Source organism: Musa acuminata, chromosome BXJ1-2, assembly GCF_036884655.1.
Source record: "Musa acuminata AAA Group cultivar baxijiao chromosome BXJ1-2, Cavendish_Baxijiao_AAA, whole genome shotgun sequence".
NCBI classification, from domain to species: Eukaryota; Viridiplantae; Streptophyta; class Magnoliopsida; order Zingiberales; family Musaceae; genus Musa; species Musa acuminata.
This window is the reverse complement of record NC_088328.1, coordinates 14226710-14237237: the sequence shown is the minus strand read 5'-3', so window position 1 is coordinate 14237237 and position 10528 is coordinate 14226710.

Genomic DNA, 10528 nt, shown 5'->3' with positions numbered 1-10528 from the left:
AGGACGATGCGTCGAAGGTTCTAACGAAGTGTCGGATAAATAAATGAGAAGCCAGACAACATGTTGAAGGCTTCATAATTGAATTAGAGTTGTAAAGTCTTGATAAAAATCGTTTATAGTCTAATTGAGTTGGTTTTGAGGTGTAACCATGCCAACTTGATTATGAGTCTATTGGGCCTGAACCAGAGCTGAATTGGACTTATTGAAAAATTTAATGACCTAGGGTTGTGTTGGGCGGTAGTACTACCAGAGCCCGGGTTCCCAAGCTATCAAGCGGTAGTATTGCCCAAGCAGGTGGTGGTATCACTAGAGCTTAGGTTCCTAGGTTGTCAAGCGGTAGTATCACCCAAGCAAGCGATGGAACCGTAAGAGCCCATTTTCCCAAGCTCTATATTGCAGTAGTACCGCCCGGCGTAGGTGGTAGTACTACCAGTACCCCGAAAACCCAAGGAATTAATTTTTTGGCCTAATTTTTTAAGTCATCTTGGGTCTATAAATACCTCACTCATGCTTGCTTGGTAAAAGCATGATAACTTGATATTTGAAGCGTGTAAACTCTCTTAAAAAGTATTGAGGTGTGAGGTTTTCTTATAAACAAGATGTGTGAATGTTTCATCCTAAGCCTATGAAAAAAAGAGCGTTGTAACAAGGGTGGTTGATCTTCGCCCATTGAAAAAAAGATCTGTAGTAAAAGTCGATAACCTCGAGAGAAAAGGAATCGGGAGTGAACATAGGTTAGGATGACCGAATCACTATAAATCTTATTTGCATTTCTCTTTATGTTTTTCCTTACAATTACTAACTGATTTAGTTGCTTACTACCCTTACTTACATTTTAAGTTAAACCCATTTTTGATACATACTTTTTGATTGAAAATTTTCAAATCAAAACTTTATTCTGAAAGTACTAATTCATCCCTCCCTCCCCTCCTCTTAGTGCCTTTATGATCCTAACAACTATCATGATCTCTTCATGATCTAATTCTCATTGCACTAATCCAAAAATATTATAATATATATTAATCATAGAATATAAAGTGAAAAAATACTATAATAATAATAATTAAAAAGATTGTGTAATGTATCACATATGTCATTACTCATGTGATTGGCTTACAATACACTTGTAAATAGCATCTCCTTTATATCTTTTTCGATTTTTAGAACTCTTTCTAGCACATCAGCAAATGCTCGGAGCTTTTAAAGCTGATATCCAACTTCTTATTGCTTGCTTTAGTCCCCTTCCAAATCTCTTCGCCTTTCTTGATTCATTAATCACTCTATAAAAGTTACTAAACCTTAATATTTGTTGCACATCTAGCATATCTAATATCTTAGTGATTCTTAAATCATGCACTAATACTATCTTTGTCACACCCTTAAATTTACACATTCAATGGGTGCAAACCTATCTTAATTCAATAATATTATAATCCATCCATAATCTAAACCCGAGATCCAAAATAATATTTGAGAACACTAAAAAACATTCAAACATTATTCAAATGTAGAAAACCTATGCAGTTTATATTCATACTGTTGGAAAATCTAGGGCGATATCACATGCATAGCGGAAAAACAGAAAAAAAAAATCTTAGAATTTCTTATAAAAAATAAGGTTTCAACGTCGTACAAAAATTGGTTCGCAAAAACCCGCGAAACAAAAAAACTACACATATAAGATATATTATGTTACCTAGAGAGATCGTATATCCTTGAATTCCTATAGATTTGTAAGAGATTATGAAAGAGATCAACCATCCTCCTCTCTAGCGATGATCCACATGACAAGGGTTGTGAAGACGCGCTCCTCAAATTATTGTCCAAATCTCCTCTTCGCGCACACCACACAGTCAAGAATAGGTGGCCCTTCTTGTTGTCCACACACCCCAAATAGGGGCTATAGGTTAAGGAGAAGAAGAGGAGAGTAGGATGTGGTGTTGGTCATATGTGCCATGTAAGCCAATTATATGAGTGATAGCACGTGTGACATGATATGCATTCTCTTTGCTTATTATATTATTTGATATTTTATCATTTTATATTATTTATTGCATTAATATATTATAATGTCCATGGATTTATGCAATGAAAATCGGATTATGATGAGATCATAATAATGAGACCGATTTGCCTTTAAACACATATCATAAATAATCTCGGTCATAGGTTACTCGAGAAGGACATCGAGATAACCGGACAGACTAGTGTATTATATACTTGTACATATGATGGAGGCAACTGTATATCCCTTAATCCTTGCATATCTGTAAGAGAGGATGAAGGAGGCCAAGCATCCTCTTTAGCGGTGATCCACACAACAGGGTTATGATAACGCTCCTTGAATCGCTGTCAAAATCTCGACACTTGCTATCCGATGAGTAGAATGGGAGAGGAGAATAGCAGGTGACAACCACCATATCGTTCTTGATCCTAACATAGTTGTCTCCATTATATGTATAGGTATATAGTACACCAGTCTGTCCGGTTATCTCGATGTTCCTCTCGAGTAACCTAAGATCGAGATTATTTAGGATCTGTGTTTAAAGGCGAATCGATCTCATTATCATGATCTCATCATGATCCGATTCTCATTGCACAGATCCATGGACATCACAATATAAAGTGATAAAATTATTGAATCTCAGATTTTGATGATGAAACCAATTGATAAGTGTTTATGATTTGATATGAGTTTTGAGTGATGCAGGATGATTTGATCAGGAAGAGATATATAAAGCAGGAAGAATCATGTTGAGCCGGAGAAACATGTTAGAAGATTGAACATCACACCGAAGGATCGATCGACGTATCAATAGAAGGCTTCGGGCCATGAGTTTGAGCATCGGGCCAAGAAGAGCAGATATCAGAGTAGTAGAGGTCAACTAGCCAATTGGGCAATAAGCCGCAAGAGAGGACGATGCGCCGAAGAATCAGACGAAGCGTTGATGGACCAATGACATGCCAGATAACATGATTCATGCTTAGTAATAATTGTCTAGATCGAAGTGTGTTTTACGTGTGCAGGATTAACTACGATATTAATGCATAAAGCAAAATGAAGTCCTAAAGTCGAGAACGAGATTTCGTTGAGAGTTCGAGAGTTTGTTAGAAGTCTGGACGTTCATCAGAAGTTCTGCCGGAACCAATCAAGAAGTCCAGGAGCTTGCTAAAGAAGCTCATCGGAACTCACCAAGAAGATCGTCATGAAATCCAGGAGCTTGCCGGGAGTCGCTGGAACATTGCCGAGAGTTCGTCGGAAGTTCACTAGAAGATCACCGGAAGCTCGTTGGAAAAAACTAGACTTACGGACTTGTTTAGCTTAGTAAATGTCTTAGAATTCATAGTTAGCACATAATTGAGATTGAAATTGGGCCAACCCAATTAGGGACTAGTTAGGCCCATGTATGAATTGTATTAGGCCTAATGAAAAGGCGCAAACAGTGACCCAAGAGGTAACACCGTCGTGGCATAGTCTCTGAGACTATGTCAAACGGTGGTATCACCCAGACACAGCCTCCAGAGGTTACAGGCAGTGGTACCGCCAGTCTGGGCGATGGTACCACCTAGTGTCAAGCGATGGTACCGCTAGATTGAGCGGTGGTACCACCCGTACCCAGGAGACCCGGATGAGATGTTTTTAGGCTCCAAGTTTAAATCAACTTGAAGCATATAAATATCCCTTTCATTCCTAGTTAAAAAACACACAACTGAGAGCAAAAAAAGAAAGAAAACTCTGTTGCAATTATGTGTAAAACTTCTCTCAACGTTCTAAGTGTTAGAATAGTTTAAGAGAGGAGTGAGTGGGGGTGTAAGGGTTATCTCCTAAACCCGGTAAAAAGAGAATCAAGTTGTAAAATGTGGTTGGTCTTCGCCTATTGAATGAAGACCGATAGTGGATGCCAGTGGCCTTGACGGAAGAGGAATCGGTAGAGTGGATGTAGGTCATGATGATCGAACTACTATAAAAATCTGGTTTGCATTTTGTCTTAAGCAATTTACTTTAACTGCAAACCATTTTACTTGCTTACTACTTTCAATACATTTACGAATGTGTTTTAAGTTAAGATCTTTATAAAACAGTTTTCATCGGAATCGGTTTTAATCGAAATGAAATGATTTGAATCCGTGATTTTACCACTACACTAATTCACCCCCTGCTCTTAGTGCCGACTCGTTCCTAATAGTTGATATAAGAGCCTCATATTTCTCATTTGGTTTAACACCTAAGAGAAATGGCTCATTTCGGCTTTCAAGAGGGTTACTCTCTCATTCATCCTCCCTTGTTCAATAGGACAGACTACACATATTGAAAAACTCGAATGAGAGTTTTCTTGCTTTCGTTGGATTTAAATTTATGAAATATTCTCAAAAATAGATTTCAAAGGTCTTCTCTTCCAATGAACCATTGGAATGATTTAGAGAAGAAGACTTTTTCTTTAAATGCGAAAGCTGTGAATACTTTGTTTTACGCCTTAAACAAAAATAAATTTAATCGTATTTCTATTTGCGAAACTATGCACAAAATTTGGCATACTCTTGAAATTATACATGAAGGCACTAGCAAAGTTAAAGATTCGAAAATCAACTTTTTGATGCATGATTTTGAATGTTTTCATATAAAATCAAGCCAAACCGTTGTTGACATATACACCCGTTTTACGGATGTCGTAAATGGTTTAAAAGCTTTTGTCAAATACTTTTCTAATTTTGAACTCGTTAACAAGATTTTATGATTACTTTCTAAAAATTAGGATTAAAAAATAATGGCTATTCAAGAATAAAAAAATTTGAATACTTTTTTGATCGAAAAACTTATCGGGTCTCTAATGACCTATAAAATGACGTGCAATGCACGTGAAGAACTTGAGAATCACCTTCCAAAGAATAGGAAGGATTTCAAACTAAGAATAATCGAAGACCACTCGAGCATAAGCTCAAGTGATTGTGAACTTGAACTCATCACTATGAAATTTAAAAAGTTCATAAATAAAAATTAAAGAACAAAAAGAACGCAACTATTTGCTATGAACGCAAGAAGAGGGAAGCGCTTTGGGATGAATCGAGCTACTCCGAAGACAATGAAAAAATCAACAAAGGCGAGGTGGCAAACTACGCTTTAACGGCATTCGACAATGAGGTAAACAACTCAAACAAAACTCTTTAATTTATTTCAAAATTACATAATGCTTTTCACGAGTTGTTCTTAAATTAGTTTAGAATAATTATTTTTCTTTAAAATTACATATTTAATAAATAAAAATGTAAAAAAATTTAGGATTCATGCTTATCTAGTAATTTTGAAAATAATCATGAAAATTATATATGTTATGATAAAGGAACAAAATGTTAGACTTAAATCATGCTAGATGTTTTAATGATAATGTGTATCTTAATGATTTTCAGATTACTTTTGATTGAAAACACTTTATAAAATCATGCTTGAAGTCTTAATGAAAATATAATGGTGATTTAAAAGCATGCTTAACGAGTTTATATTTCAAACTTATGAATGATAATTTTTACGATCTTTTGAAAGTTCTTTTTTAGTGTTAATGAATGATGCATGGATTTGAAAGAAAAGAACATGAATGTATGAAACAAAAGGAGGAAAGCATTTTTCTTGAAATTTTTCTTTTTCTCTATCTTATCGATTTTTCACTAAGAGACCAATAAAATTATTTATGCTATTTTGAATCTCTTGAAAGAAATGTTGAGATTTTGATGATTTTGATGATTTGAATTTGAATGAGTTTTATCAAAATCATGATCTTGGTTTATTGGAATTACTTGAGATTTTTTGAATCAATATTTCTTCTTTATACTCCTATGATTTTTACTTGATATTTTATTTAAAGAAGAGATTTACTATATGAATCATGTCTTTTGGTATTTAAGTTGTCTTATCTTTCATGACATGATCTCTTTATATTTATGGCTTGTATGCCTTAAAATGATTGAAATATTTTACACCATTATGTTCTTTCCTTATTCTTTCTTGTTTATAATGATAAAAGGGGGAAAGAAAATAGCTAACATATCAAGAGAACCAAGTTTGCTAACTTGAATGATAAACTTAGACATGTTAGATCTCCCAAATGCATAAATTCTTCTTATATATTTTTTGGATTATGATCTTGATTTCTTGAATTTTAGACTTGATCTTTCATTTTTGATGATTGAAATAATGATTGAAACATTGATGATATGAATGCATGAAATACTCATGATATTATTTTAATGCTCTAAAATGATATAAATTTGCTAGCTTATGAGTATCATGTATGATATTATGATTGATTTATTTTTAGTATCATGCATAGAGTAAGGATGATATGTAAAGTTTTAAAATTGTACATATTGTAAATTGAAACTATAATGATGCACAAGCATATTGAAATAATGATTGAAACATTGATGTAATTATGAATGATGATATGATATTATGCATGTAATACTTCAACTTATGAGAATGATACATGCAATGATAAAATATTCATGATAAAAAATTATTTTGACATTCATGACTTGATTTTTCATCTATGCTATTTACCTTTGTCATGGTTTAGAAATTGATGTAAAGGGAAAAAGAGATACAAAATTATATTCTTCCCTTCTTTTTGACAATGATAAAGGGGGAGATAGCTAACTTGCAAACTTCAAGAAGAAGCAAAAAGCTTGCTCATTTAAAAAAAATATAAAAATCTTGCCAATTTTCATATGTGTAAAATTTGCTAGCTTACAAATTATAAGTAGAAAAACTTGCTTGCTTGCTAGCACTTCTAAAGAGAAGATGCAAATGTACTTCATATAGCTTGCTTTATGTAAAACATTGTATCTTGCTAGCTTGTTATTGTTGGGAAGAAACCTGTTAAAGCGGAATAATTCTTTCCCTCTTTGTGTATCAAAATAGGTTCCTCATCAAAATACCAACTTGATATCCAAATGAAAATATCAATCAGCACATCATAAACAATAGAGCAAAAATCAATCACACAGTGAGACCAAATCTTTTTAACGTGGAAAATCCAATGTGGGAAAAACCACGGGACCGTAATCCACCTCAAACATCCACTATCAATAATAATGATAACAGGTTTACAGTAAGTCTTCTCTAGAATAACTAGAGGATCATAATAACATCAAGAACATAGATCTTGGCTCTAGTGTATCATCGGATGGATCTCCTCAAAAGAGAATTCTAGGTCTCATAAAGTGGATATCACAGGAAAGTACCTTAAAGAGGGTAAACTGCATATCAACACCGTTAGGATTATAGAGTTTGCTGCAAGGATTCTTCACATAAAATCTGGGCCGAAATTGATAACGTTTGGCCACCGATCATCAAGTAGAAAACTCAAAAACCTAATCTTTCTCTCTATTTCTCTCTCCTCTTTCCTCTGCACGCTGCAATCTGATCTCTTTTTCTCACCTTCTCTCTCCTCTTTTTAATTTCTTTCATTTGCTGATTTGGGCTCAATAGGCCCAATTGTCCAAGCCCACATATGGGCTGGACCCAACAATTCTCCCCCTCCAGCTCATATGGTGGGCTGTACCAAGCCCGTTCTTTGCCTACATGCTTCAAGCTTCTCCTTAGGCAAAGACTTTGTCAACATATCTGATCCATTCTCATTGGTATGTACCTTTTCTAACTGTAATTCTTTCATCTCAAGCACATCACGAATCTAGTGAGATCTCACATTAATATGCTTGGATCTAGAATGTTATGTTGAATTCTTGGAGAGGTGAATGACGCTCTGACTATCATAGTAAACAGTATATCCTTCCTGTTTCAAGCTCAATTCCTGTAGAAACTTTTTCATCCATAAAGCTTCCTTGCAGGCTTTAGTAATTGCTATGTATTCTGCTTTTGTGGTTGATAGAGCAACACACTTCTGTAACTTAGACTACCAAGAGACTGCTCCTCCTGCAAATGTCATCAAGAATCCCGAAGGGGACTTCCTGGAATCAGTATCACCTGCCATGTCTGAAATGACCTGCAAGTGGGGAATAAACTGCTTTGGCTTTACTCATGTTGAATCTTTCAAGAACCTTTTCGATGTAAGTCTCCTAAGATAGCCAAATCTTCCCTTTCTTCCTATCACGAAGAATCTTCATGCCAAGTATTTGTTTCACCGATCCCAAGTCTTTCATAGCAAAAGACTTACTTAGCTCTCTTTTAAGCTTTCCAATTTTTTCAACACCATGGCCAACAATCAACATATCATCAACATATAGTAGTAAAATAATAAAATCATCATCTAAAAATTTCTTCATAAACACACAATGATCAGATGTGGTTCTATCATACCCTTGGCTCATCATAAAGGAATCAAACTTCTTGTACCACTGTCTAGGTGCTTGTTTGAGTCCATATAAGCTTTTCCTAAGCTTACATACCAGATTTTCTTTTCCCTTGACTTTGAAACCTTTTGGTTGCTCTATGTAAATTTCTTCTTCTAAGTCACCATGAAGAAATGCTGTTTTTACATCAAGTTGCTCAACTTCTAAATTCAAGCGGGCAGCCAAACCAAGAACAACTCGGATAGAGGACATTTTCACAACCGGAGAAAACATTTCTTCAAAGTCAACACCTTTCTTCTGACTGAATCCTTTCACAACTAGTTGTGCCTTGTATCTCTGTTGTGAGCTATTATTTTCAGTCTTCAATTTATAAACCCACTTATTCTTGAGAGCTTTCTTCTCTTTAGGCAAATTTACAAAGTCATAGGTGTGGTTCTTAAGTAAGGATCTCATCTCTTCTTGCATGGCTTTTAACCCACTCATTCTTATTCTCATGTAGAATAGCTTCTTGGTAAGTTTCTGGCTCTCCCCCGTCAGTAAACATAACATACTCATGTGGAGGATATCTGGTAGAGGGTTGTCGCTCTCTAGTGGATCTTCTCAATGGAATCTCAACTGATGGTGGAGGTGCTTGTTCAGTTGGTTCTACATCATCAATTGTAGGTGTATCATCACTGGTATTCTCACCACAATCTTCTTGTTCATCTCCCCCATGATCATCATGAACTACAGGTGAAGGAACTGGACCCAAACTCCAAGGAATATAAACAGAGGTTTCTGGCTTCTCAATATTATCACCATCATCAAACAATTGGTCTTCAAGAAACACAACATCTCTGCTTCTAATAATCTTCTTGTTCATTGGATCCCATAATCTGTACCCAAACTCTTCATGACCGTATCCCAAGAAGATACATGCTTTTGCCTTATTATCAAGCTTGGACCTTTCATCTTTAGGAATATGAACAAATGCTTTACACCCAAAGACTCTCAAATGATTATAAGATATATCTTTTCCTCTCCATACTCTCTCTGGAATATCACCTTGCAGAGGAACTGATGGAGAAAGATTTATCAGGTCAACTATAGTTCTCATAGCCTCCCTCCAAAATGACTTCGGTAACTTGGTGTGAGAAAGCATATACCTAATCCTTTCTTCAATGGTTCTGTTCATCCTTTCTACCACACCGTTCTGTTGAAGAGTTTTAGGAACTGTTTCTTAAGCCTGATACCATGGAACCTACAATAATTCTCAAAAGGACTCATGTACTCTCCACCATTATCTGATCGAATACACTTTAGTTTTCTGCCAGTTTCTCTTTCAACACTGACATGAAACTCCTTGAAAGTATCGAGTATCTGGTCTTTAGATTTCAAAGCAAAAACCCACACTTTTCTAGAATGGTCATAAATAAAAGTAACAAAATAAAGAGCACCTCCAAGAGTTCTAGTTTGCATAGTACAAACATCAGTATGAACTAAATCAATAACATCTGATCTTCTAGATGATGGATATGTCTGAAATGCAACTCTATGTATTTTTCCAACTAAGCAATGATCACAAGATTTAAGAGATGTACCATGCAACTCTAGTAAAAACTGCTTTCTAGCAAGAGTTTAAAGTCCCTTCTCGCTGATATGTCCAAGCCTCTTATGCCAAAGATCTATACTTTCACCTTTTCGAATTGCATTAATCTCTCCTTTGTGTAGCTTAGCTTCCATGACATAAAAAGAGTTAATCTTCTTTCCTTTTGCCACAATTAGAGAACCTTTAGTGAGTTTCCATTTACTTTCACCAAAATAATGTGCAAATCCCTCATCATCAAGTTTGCTTGTAGATATCAAGTTAAGACGAATATCTGGAACATGCCTTACATCTTTGAGTATTAATTTGCTCCTAATACTGGTCTCCAAGCAAATATCTCCAATACCCACAATCTTAGATGTATCACTGTTTCCCATTCTGACATTACCAAATTCACCAGCAGTGTAAGATCTAAAGAAATCACCATGAGAAGTAACATGAAATGAAGCACCAGAGTCAATTACCCAATTACTATCCTGAGCTACAAGACTAACACAACCTTCATCACAGACAATAGTGATATTACCTTCAGCAGCAACTGTATTGGTCCCTTTCTTATTTTTCTTCATTTCATTCTGTTCTCGCTTCCAAAACCTACACTCTTTCTTCATGTGACCTGGCCTGTTACAGTGAAAACAT